The sequence below is a fragment of the Euprymna scolopes genome, chromosome 32 (assembly GCF_053919585.1).
Source record: "Euprymna scolopes isolate OS-2025 chromosome 32, ASM5391958v1, whole genome shotgun sequence".
Lineage (NCBI taxonomy): Eukaryota > Metazoa > Mollusca > Cephalopoda > Sepiida > Sepiolidae > Euprymna > Euprymna scolopes.
The window spans coordinates 49,769,155-49,780,303 of record NC_136513.1 but is presented as its reverse complement, the minus strand read 5'-3'; the positions used below and the strand labels follow the sequence as shown (position 1 = coordinate 49,780,303).

General features: G+C 31.3%; 2 protein-coding genes across 2 annotated transcripts in view; one reads left to right on the top strand and one right to left on the bottom strand.

Moving 5' to 3' along the window:
- The window catches only part of LOC145256340 (UDP-glucuronosyltransferase 1A3-like), a 90,308-nt gene that overhangs the window by 4 nt on the left and 79,155 nt on the right, over positions 1-11,149 (top strand). The window contains exon 1 of the mRNA XM_080115121.1: positions 1-15. This exon is cut by the window's left edge and continues 4 nt beyond it. The gene's annotated coding sequence lies outside the window, so the exon portion shown is untranslated. The remainder of the gene's footprint in view (positions 16-11,149) is intronic.
- LOC145256341 (UDP-glucuronosyltransferase 2A1-like) overlaps positions 1-11,149 on the bottom strand; it is an 81,094-nt gene that overhangs the window by 24,387 nt on the left and 45,558 nt on the right. The gene's annotated exons all lie outside the window — the stretch shown is intronic.

The window sequence follows — 11,149 nt, the reverse complement described above, 5'->3', positions numbered from 1 at the left end:
ACGGACGAACTTAAGGTCAGTTAAAACATTTCCGTTTTTATCCTTTAATTACTAGTCATTGCTATTGATCTCTCACTAATAAAAACAAGCGGTTTTCCCCTTTTCATCTTTATATTTGTATTTTTATGTCTCTCCTTGAGTTTCGACCATTTTATTATTTCTGAACCGTCCTTCCGTGGTCATTTCTTTCTTGACCATTTTAAGACGAGCTTATAGAATAGCGTGTAGAAATTTGTATAAACATGAACTAATAAATTATATATCTCTACTTATATATAATACGCGCGTTGTCTGTGTGCGTAAGTAAGTTCTTTCCCTATGGACTTCGAAACGGCTGAACCTATTTTTTTTTTTTAAATTTTACACAAATTTACTTTATGTGTCTGTAAGTGTTCTTAGATATTTTCTGTATCGGAATGCCTGCGATAAGTATGGAATTCGAAAACATCTGATTAAAGATAGAACAGTCCAATGTTAAATTAAGCTAACATCCTTATACAATCTAACAGCACAAGTACATTTGAGAAGTTTATCGCCGTACAAGCAGAAAGGCCCAGTGGATGTAATCAACAGTAGGTTCTTTGATAAAACTTGGGCGCGATCGAAATGGATGTTTCTGTTTATAGCACAATTGAGTTTTGCATTTTAAACTTTGATTAAAGCCATTCTGTCCAAATAAAAAATAAACAGTGAGTTCTGTACAGTACAATATAGACTCCAATGTATTGTGGACTAAGTCACTGCAGAGAGGGGTGTGAAACTTCCTCACAATGCACCGTGGTAGATCCCCAATTGAAAATAGGCAATTTCACCGATTTCGATGACATTGAAAGTATAGGAAATGTGGAACATTCCTCATTCAATCCCGGGTAACGTCGGATCTCCCAACTAGTATATATATAGTCATGAAACTTTGAAAAAAAAGATAATCCTTAATTATTCCCGGTTTAAAGATATCTAAAAGTAAAAATCCGAGGTTATTAATCTATATATATATAAATGTAATTTTTGGTTCGTTCAAAGTCCATAGAACCATATTTCTACACTAGCGGGGGTACCCGGCGTTGCCCGAGTGTTTGTTTCCGGGACGGGGGGGGGAGTTTTAAAAAATGTTATGGTAGGTAAGTAGGAAGGATCAAACCCGCCCGGAGTCATGAGTAAAAGTGGGAAAATAAAGTGTGAAAAAAAAAACAAAAACATCTGCAACATTAACAGTTCGGCCACCAAGAAAAGTCCATTCCAGTTGTTTAGGAAAAAAAAAAATTTAGGAAAAAAAAATCTAAGATTATCGAGGAATTTGAGAAATAATAAGCCTATAACACACCTCAGATATTGTTCTGCCGTTTGTGCATATTATATTTGCATGAAATATCTTGATTTTTAATCCTATTAATGTCAAAATCAGACGGGGAAAATGAGTTCATTTTATTTATATAGAGATTACCAATTTAATTGAAATTTTCAGAAAATCTATTTTTAAAGTCAAAGAATGTTTGCATGTTATTAAAATAATTTAACATTGCGAATTATAAAAATATTAAATTATAAATGAAAATATTTTTCGTAACTGCGAGATTTCCCCCATTTCATTTCCGGTAGAAATGAGCCTTTCACTTATTGAGATAAGTATTATTTGTATTAATTTTTATGATACTCATGCAGAGAGTGATCCATGCTGAAATAATAACGTTATTATTTAAAAAGCCATTTTTAACATGGGGAGGGGAGGGTATTTTGTACCTATTCTGTACTTTAACCTTACAATTGAATAAAAAAAAAATATCGTAAAACTTTAATTAACCGTGGAAATACGATTTAAAAAATAGCGCGAATCACTCTCCGCATTTTTTCCTTTTATTATTCTTAAAGAGTAAAACTTTTCTTATTCTTGAAAAGAGTTAAGCCTACGTAAATAAATAAATAAATGTTTGTACACGTGACAAATTATCAATAAATGGTTTAGTTACTTTTTTTTTTAATTATTTATGAAAAGAGTTAACGTAAATAATCTTTGTAAAAGTAAGTGCGAAAGTGCTGTAGTTGTACTCCCATGCGTAATTTCTATACTTATACGTTTTTGGAAATTTTTTTCACTGGATTATTATTGATTGGACACTAATTAAATAGATTATTAAAAAAAATAAAAAAAGAAATCATTATTTCGACATTTGAAAGTGGTGCTCACTTTTTATTTACAACGTTCTGATAAATCAGTCACCCATTTTGTAACCAATAAAAACGCGGTATATCAAAAACATAGAAAGTAAAAATAATATGAGTCTCTACCGCATTTGTAAGTCAGAAATATATTTGTTTCTCAAAGAAAAAAATAGATTGAACATGACTTTTTTATTGTTTTTATGAAAATAAAGTTTCGAGTTAAAAAATTTTTTTTTTTTACTTATTTAGTTAAAAGTCAGTTTGTGGGTGTTTTTTTTCTTTTTTTTTTTTTTTAAATAATTTGTTTTTATGAAAGGTGAGGGTTTTTTATTTTTTTAAACTTTTGTCTTTTAAAAAATTTTTTTTAAGTATTATAAATTTCACTAACATGCTGGAGAAATGTTGGTGCTAATGCAGAGAGTGATCCGCGCTATTTTTTAAATCGTATTTCCACGTTTAATTAAAGTTTTATGATGTTTTTTTTATTCAGTTGTAAGGTTAAAGTACAGAATAAGTACAAAACACCCTCCCCTAGCCATGTTAAGAATGGCTTTTAAAATAATAACATTATTATTTCAGCACGGATCACTCTCTGCATGTGTACCGAAATGTTTAATAATTTGGTATTTTTTTAGATTATGTCCACCTCCACAATTTTCCTTTGAATGACGACATTTATAGGTTTTCGAGTATGCTGAATACGGAAATCGCATTGAAATTTTGCGGAAATCAGTAGTTATCAAGCTATAAAAAGTTATATTATGCATTGTATTCTTTGGTAGTCATCTTTTTACGCGCGCACGCGCCACAAACAAATGCACGCGCATAAAAAAGATGGCCACCAAAGATTACAATGCATAATACAACTTTTTATATGTTGATAGCTACTTATTTCTGCAAAATTTCAATGCGATTTTCGTATTCAGCATAGTCGAAAACCATTACAAGTCGTCATTTAAAAGAAAATTGAGGAGGTTTTTTTTTTTTTTTTTTTTTTTTTTTTACAAAGGCGTCACCACATTATCAAGGCCCAGAGGCCACTCAAGGATAAGGGTTAAAGAGTGTACAGTAGAAATTGGTCAATATAGTAATCATTAGTAATGAAAATTTGGTAAATTTGATAACTTATATGGAACGGCTCATCAAGAACTTATTTACTTTAGACTTGAACACAACCATATTGTAGTCAGCCGGAAAGCAGGAAAACGGAAGACAATTCCACAGGCGTGCAGTTCTAAGAAAGAAGCTTTGTTCATGGAATCTACGTTTAGGTTTAGGCACAGATAAAGAGTGGGGGAAATTATTGATAGTGTTTACAGCTAGACGAGTGTTTCTTGTGAAAGTTTGGCGAGGGGGGACCATAGATTGAAGCTCAGTTGAACACTTTCCATGAAAATAACGATACATCAGAGACAAACTCGCAACATCTCTTCTGTGAGATAGAGGTTGCAAGGAGGAGAAAAGGACATCTCCTACGAGGCTACGAAGTCTATTTTGAACTCTATCAAGGCAGGACAAGTCCTTTCTAGCAGCTCCTGCCCAGATGTGGCAACAGTATTCCATCCTTGGACGTACCTGGCTCTTATATAGGTAGAGAATAGCATCAGCAGTGAGATATCTACTGGATCGATAGAAAGATCCCACCATTTTTCCAGCGGCCTTGGCAACAGATTTGATATACGTGTTCCATTTAAGATCAGGAGTAATGGTCAAGCCCAGAAGCTTGTCAAAACTTGAAGCCTCCTGAAGACGAGAGCCATTCATTTCAATTGATGACAAATGTGAATTAGAATGTTGATGATGTAAAGAGAGAAGCTTGGTTTTTGATGCATTAAAAGTAACCAGCCACTCCTTTCCCCATTGTACTACGTGCTCAAGATCAGAGGAGAGAGAATTGGAGAGAACTTGGTCGTTTACTGTCTTAGATGTGCTACCATAAATGGTAGTGTCGTCAGCATAAATGTCTACAAATGATGTAAGGATATGATTTGGAAGATCATTAATGTAGATCAGGAAAAGAGTTGGGCCCAGGATGGATCCCTGAGGGACACCGGCATTAATACTGTGGACCTAATCTAAAAATTTACCAATAATTTTCGATCCCGTACGCCTCCCGAGACATTGCTTCTTCAACATGCGACCATTTTATATCTCCCGAAGACACTTCCGTATTTAGCGAAAAAAAAAAAAAAAATGGGTGACCGATTTACCAGAACGTGGTAACTAAAAAGTGAGTACCCCTTTCAAATGTTGAAATAATTTTTTTTTTTCAATTTTTTTTATAATCTGGTTAATGTTCAATCAATAATAATCCAGTGAAAAAATTTCAAAAAACCTATCAGTATAGAAATTCGCATGGGGGTGATGGTTGTATAACTCCGCCACGTAAGTAAATAAATAAAAATGTTACGTGCACATGCGTTAGCCTTGACTGGGGGGGGGACTAAGGGAACAACCATTAAATAATTCTGCGGGTCGCCATGGAAATCAACGCCCAATGAGTACCAAAATAGTTTTCATGATATGAAGAAATTCTTTTTCGAAAAGTGGGTGATCACTTTTCCATCTAAATTTAACTTAAAATGAGCACCCACTTTCTGGCCACCCGGGGACGTGGCATTTATTTTCGTGTTTATTGGCTTAAAGGTTTTTTGACAAGGCAGTTTGGTACGCGAGTGCATATTTAACAGTTTTCGTTTATGCTCACGCGTAGCATAAACAAAGGCTACGTCTGTGAAATGGAAAATAGTCCCAGAGTTCAGGGGGTTATTACCATGCAAAAGAAATCAAACAAAAAACTTTTTAGCCAAGAAACACACAGAAAAATAAAAAAAATAAAAATAGCATCCATTTTTTTTCCTATCGAATTCATTTGCTGTTTTTATTGAAAACTATTTTACCCCGGATTTTTTATATAATTTTCCATTAAGGGCCGTGCATCTCACGTTCGTATATAACAAAAATATTTTTGTAGACTTCGGTGTGCTAAAAACGAATCTGCAAACCGTTTCCGTTGCAAAAAAATAGTTTTTATGATATGAAGAAATTACTTTTTCGAAAAGTGGGCGATCACTTTTCCATGTAAATTTAACTTAAAATGAGCACCCACTTACTAGCCACCTGAGAGAGGGGGGATTTTTTCCCATGTTTATTGGCTAAACAGCTTTCGTTTATGCTCACGCATAGCGTAAACGAAGGCTACGGCTGTGAAATGGGAAATAGTCCCAGAGTTCAGGGGTTATTACCAAGCAAAAAAAATAAAACAAAAAACTTTTTATGTAACAATTTAGCCAAGAAACACACAGAAAAATGCCCCTCTCTCATGTGGCCAGAACGTGGGTGCTCATTCTAAGTTAAATTTACATTGAAAAGTGATCACCCACTTTTCGAAAAAGTAATTTCATGAATATCATGAACACTTTCTTTTTGCTACGGAAACGGTTTGCAGATTCGTTTTTGCACACCAAAATCTACAATAAAATATTTCGTTATATACGAACGTGAAACAGGCCTTAAAGTAAAATAATACCGGATTTTTTGGAGCAGATTTGCCGTTTAGTTGTACAAATATCCTCAAACCAGGTAATCACTAAAAGGGACTTTTAAAAGTCGTCACCTGTATCGAGCAAAAGTTTAAAACCACCGATTATATGCCAGCCTACGTCATGGTAATATATATTGAGTGAGTTCCTAGCAGTATGTTGTATAGTTTTTTTAGTTTAAACTCATTTTCCCAAAATTTCCCCAAACTTAACGTGTTCGATACAGTCTGCCGCCATTTGTATTTTTCAGATATACCGATAAACATTGAATGTTTTTGAACCGATTATACATTACATAAAAACACTAAAATCTTATCCAGTTAGGTAGAACATTTACTTTTCTTGCCTTTGATAACATTTATTTGTTATATATTTATTTTTTGACAACTTTTTTTGTATCTGTGTTTAGTAATATGAACCCTTTTCATTTAATGTAACGTTTAGTCGGCTTGAAAAACAGTGTTTATCGGTGTATTTGAAAGCTACAAATGGTGGCGGACACTGTTGATTACTTTAAGTTAGAAAAAGTGAGTTAAAACTAAAAAAACTATACAAAATACTGTCACAAACCCACCGAATATCAGCCTATGTCATGGTAACATATATTCGGTGGGGTTTTGACACTGTATTTTATAGTTTTTAGTTTTCAACTTACTTTCCCAAACTTAACGTATTCAACAGAGTCTGCGACCATTTCTGTTTTTCGAGCGGATTAAACATTTTACATTACATAAAAACACTAAACAATTATCCAGTTAGGTAGAAACGTAACTTACCTTACCTTTGCTTTCATTTATTTGTTTTTGGACAACTTTTTCGAATCTGTGTATAGTAACCCCCCAATTCAACCAAATATTAATTACTAACTCACATTTTTGTATACAGGAAAAAAAACATTTAGCGTTTCAACATTTTTGCTACGTTCGGCTTTATCCACTGATTGTTGGTCGAGTCCAAACCATGAATGATTGACAGAAACTCCCGAGGATCCAGATCAAATTTTGCTAGAGTACCATTTTTTTTTCATTTTCGCCTTCTTTTTCACTTTTTGGAGTGGATTGCTGTACTAAGAATATATGAAACATGCATTTTTCTTTTTTTTATTAAATTTTTACATTACACCAAATTGAGCCACTGCAACGCGTGGCAGGGTACAGCTAGTCTATATATATAAAAATGTAACTCTTTTGTAATTAATAGTCTAAATAACCACTGGAAGAACTGCTTCGGCATTTTAGTAGAATATGTTTACTGTACTCATGCGTGTTTATATGTATCTCTTTTTAATTATAACATTATACTTAATTCTTCTATAATAAATAGGTGGTTTTCTTTGTACGGATGGGCCATTTTTTTTTTATTTGGGAACAATTATTTCACACCACGTTCCATCACTAAACGGAACTTTTATATACTACACTGACATTTTCGTTTAAAAATGGAATTATTTCTCTTTCGTTAATATATATATATATATTTTTAATATTTCGTGTTTTATATATAAAGTACAATTGTTGAATGTTATTCTTTTGATTATATTTGTTTGGGAGAAGCAAAATTAAAAAAAAAATATTAAAACGGAACGAAATTTAAATTTCCATTCTATTTTTACAACAACCGAAAACAAGCGCATACTTCGCAAGTTTTATCGTAAGTTAACGAACAACCCATAAAAATCTGGTAGCTGAGTGTCAAATCTGCTTAAAATATTGTATATATATATATATATATATATATATATATATATATATATATATATATATATATATATATATATATATAACCTCTCCCTAACATACTGGCAAAAATTTGATTATGTCCTTCCCTTGAGTATTCTAATGAGAGGGATTGATTTACTAGGATTTGTATTAGAATCTAAGCAAAATTATTTAATTGTTGAATTTTTTGCATTTTGGTTAAATTTGTTAGTTTGCAATCGCTAAAAGCCCACACAAAAAATTGAACAAAAGACAAAATTAAAAAGAATGGTACTCATGCAGAATTTACCCCGCCCCCCCCCCCCCCACACACACACCGGATTCCAATTAGTTTAGGGTTCAACCGGCTATCATCACCGGATTCAGCCGAGCGTCGTCCAAATGTTGAATCACTAAATCAACATATTTTTTTTTTATTTTCTTAACATCTGTTGACAAAAGATAATTTGTACAGTCTCTTGGAAAAAAAAAACGGTATTTTTTTTAGATTAGATGCCTCTACAATTTTCTTTTAAATGACAACTTTTAAAAGTTTTCGACTATGCTGACTACGAAAATTGCATTGAAATTTTGCAGAAATAATTAGTTATCGGGATATAAAAAGTTGTATTATGCATTGTATTTTTGGCGGCCATCTTTTTTACGCGCGTGCAATGTCAGTCAGAAATGAGTAGATTTGTTTTTGGCGCGCGCGCGTAAAAATGGCCGCAAAAAATGCAATGCATAATATAACTTTTTATATTTCGATAACTACTTACTTCTGCAAAATTTAAATGCGATTTTCGTATTCAGCATAGTCGAAAACCTATAAGTCGTCATTTAAAAGAAAATTGTGGCGGTGGACCTAATCTGAAAATTTACCGAAATATTATTTTTTATTTTTAAAAAAACAGCGTTTACAAAATGCCGGCGTGCCTTCATGCAGCCATTTTTTTACGTAATAAAAGCAATAGAATTTTACGAGTTAAATATTTTTCTATTTTTAAACTTTAAAAATCTATCAAAATTTTTCTATTGGTTCAATTTTTACGATATTTTCAGGGTCAATGTGAAAATTTATGCTCTTTCCAATAAACCAAATATAATATTTTAGACAAACGTCTTTTTTTCAAATTCACACCCCCATTTTTAATTTTTTTGTTAAAATTTTAATAATCAATTTGGTGCTTGTACAGTTTAGTCAGGGCATTAAAAAAATGAAAATATCGAAAAATTTTTAAATTGTATGTATCCGTTATGGAACGAAGTTCTCTGAAAAAAATTTCACTTAATTTCATCAAGTAGTTTTTTTTTACAGCGGAAAAAACACGTTTTTATGAGAACGCGTTGAAGGCAGCCATCTTGGATTAAAAAAAAATTGTTTGAATTTTAGAAATGCCAAAGGGAGATAACTCCAGTTAAAGCGCTGACACCCCTCCCTATCTCTAATACTAGTTTTTCTTCCTAAAAATCGAATATTTTGCTCGGTATCATAACAAATAGATTTTTTCGCAAAAAAAAAAAAAAAAAAAAAAAAAACCTACTTGATGAAATTAAGTGAAATTTTTTTTCGGAGAACTTCGTTCCATAACGGATCCATACAATTTAAACTTTTTTTGATATTTTCATTTTTTAATGTCTTGACTAAACTGTACAAGTACCATTAATTTATGTGCCAAAGTTTTATATATCACAAATTGAAGATAAAAGATCAATAAAGAAAATATTCTAATTTAAAACACAAAAAAGAATAGATTTTTGGAAATTTATATTTAAAGTCCAAAGTGTAAAACGATTTTTTTTAAACCATGTTGATTTTTTTTAATGTAAGTTCATGTTATGCTTACATCGTCAAGTAAATACCAGACGCTGACGGCAAATTTTTCTATTTCATTGAATGTTTTCTTTTTTTTTTTAATATTTAAAAAAAAAAATAGTTAACGAACAAATATTAAAGTATATCACTCAAAAACTCGTGTATTTCATTAAAAGAATTTTTTTAAACATCGATGAAGCGGATTTTTTGTTCTAGGGAAAAACTTATGAGTGAATGTGCGTTTCTTTTTTAACTACGGAGGATGAAAAATACTAATTTTGGTTAACACACGCAATAAAAAAGAGACATTATTTATGCCCTTGGACGAAACCATACTGTATAAATTTCATTTTAGCAGCAGCAGCTATTTAACACTTCGCGCAAAACACTTCACAAAAATGCGATTTTCTAGAACCCTCGCTTTACAAAATCCTTTTATTAAAAAAATACATGGAATTTAAAATATAAATATGGATAAATTCTTAAAAATGAAGAATGGAACTACTCATTTAATAGTATTTTTTTAGGTAAGTGATTTTTTGGCATTTATATATATATATATATATTTATATATATATATACATATATTTATAAGCAAGTCAAAATATGTTGATTTTCTTTTTATTTTTTTAAAAGAAAACCGCTTTAAAGAAACAAATATTGCATAATTTGCTATTAAACCTGTTATTTTTTTTAATGGGTATTTGCTCCTTTAATTGAAAAAAATTAGAGTTTGAATTATATTTTCAAGTAGTTATAAGCTTAAAAAATAGTAAATTGAATTATTAAGGTTCTGATCATCATTTTTAATGGCCATTTTCTGATACACCTATAGAACCTCTCCCAAACATACTGGCAATAATTTGGTTTCGTCCTTCCCTTCAGTTTTTCCAATAAGGGGGATTGATTTACTAGGATTTGTATTAGAAGCTGGGCAATTATTAAAATTATTTAAGTGTTGAATTTTTTGCATTTTGGTTAAATTTGTTAGTTTGCCAAAAGACAAAATTAAAAAGAATGGTACTCATGCAGAATTTAGCCCCCCCCTGGACCGGATTCCAATTAGTTTAGGGTTCGACCGGTAATCACCGGATTCAGCCGAGCTTTGTTCAACTGTTGAAACACTAAATCAACATTTTATTTATTTTTTGGAATAATTATTAATGATGGGAGTATTTTTTCTGTTTATTTTCTTAACATCTATTGACAAAAAAAATTTGTACATTCTCTTGAAAAAAATCTAACTTTTCTCTACTTTCACCTAACTATTTACAGTGTTCATATAAAGCATTGATTTTTTTTCTTTTGATAATAAAAATTCTGTTTTCAAAAAGAAATGTCAACTTTCTTTTTTTAAAAAAAATGCAAGTTTTCCTGAAAAAAAAAACCCAAAAAAATTCTACCTAACAATTTATGGTAAATAATTCACCTTTTCTTGGGGGAAAACAACTTTTATTGATAAAAACATTGTAAAAATAATGAAATGAATAAACAATACAAAATGCAATTTTTTATGAGGAATGTGTTCCATTTAAACTGAGCCACAGCAACGCGTGGCCGGGTACAGCTAGTATATATATATATATATATATATATATATATATATATACATATATATATATTATTCAAACACGGTAGTATTTGAATATATAGTTAAGTGACAGTTTTAGTCATTTAGAATTGATTTAAAGCTTCACCGCTCACTCATTCTTCGACCAAATTTCAAACAATTAGTACACTTTATAGATCTCATTCTCAGTTATATCGTGAACATTTTTTTTAATTTTCGTTCAATAAAACAAAAGTTATAATGAATTTAGTGGTGTTCAAAATCGTAAAAAGCGTAAGGAGGTGAGCGACGTTTTTATGACTGGTTTCCATAGCAACCACGTCGCTTCAGCGACTAGTGTTGCTACTAATCTACTGCTGTCGCG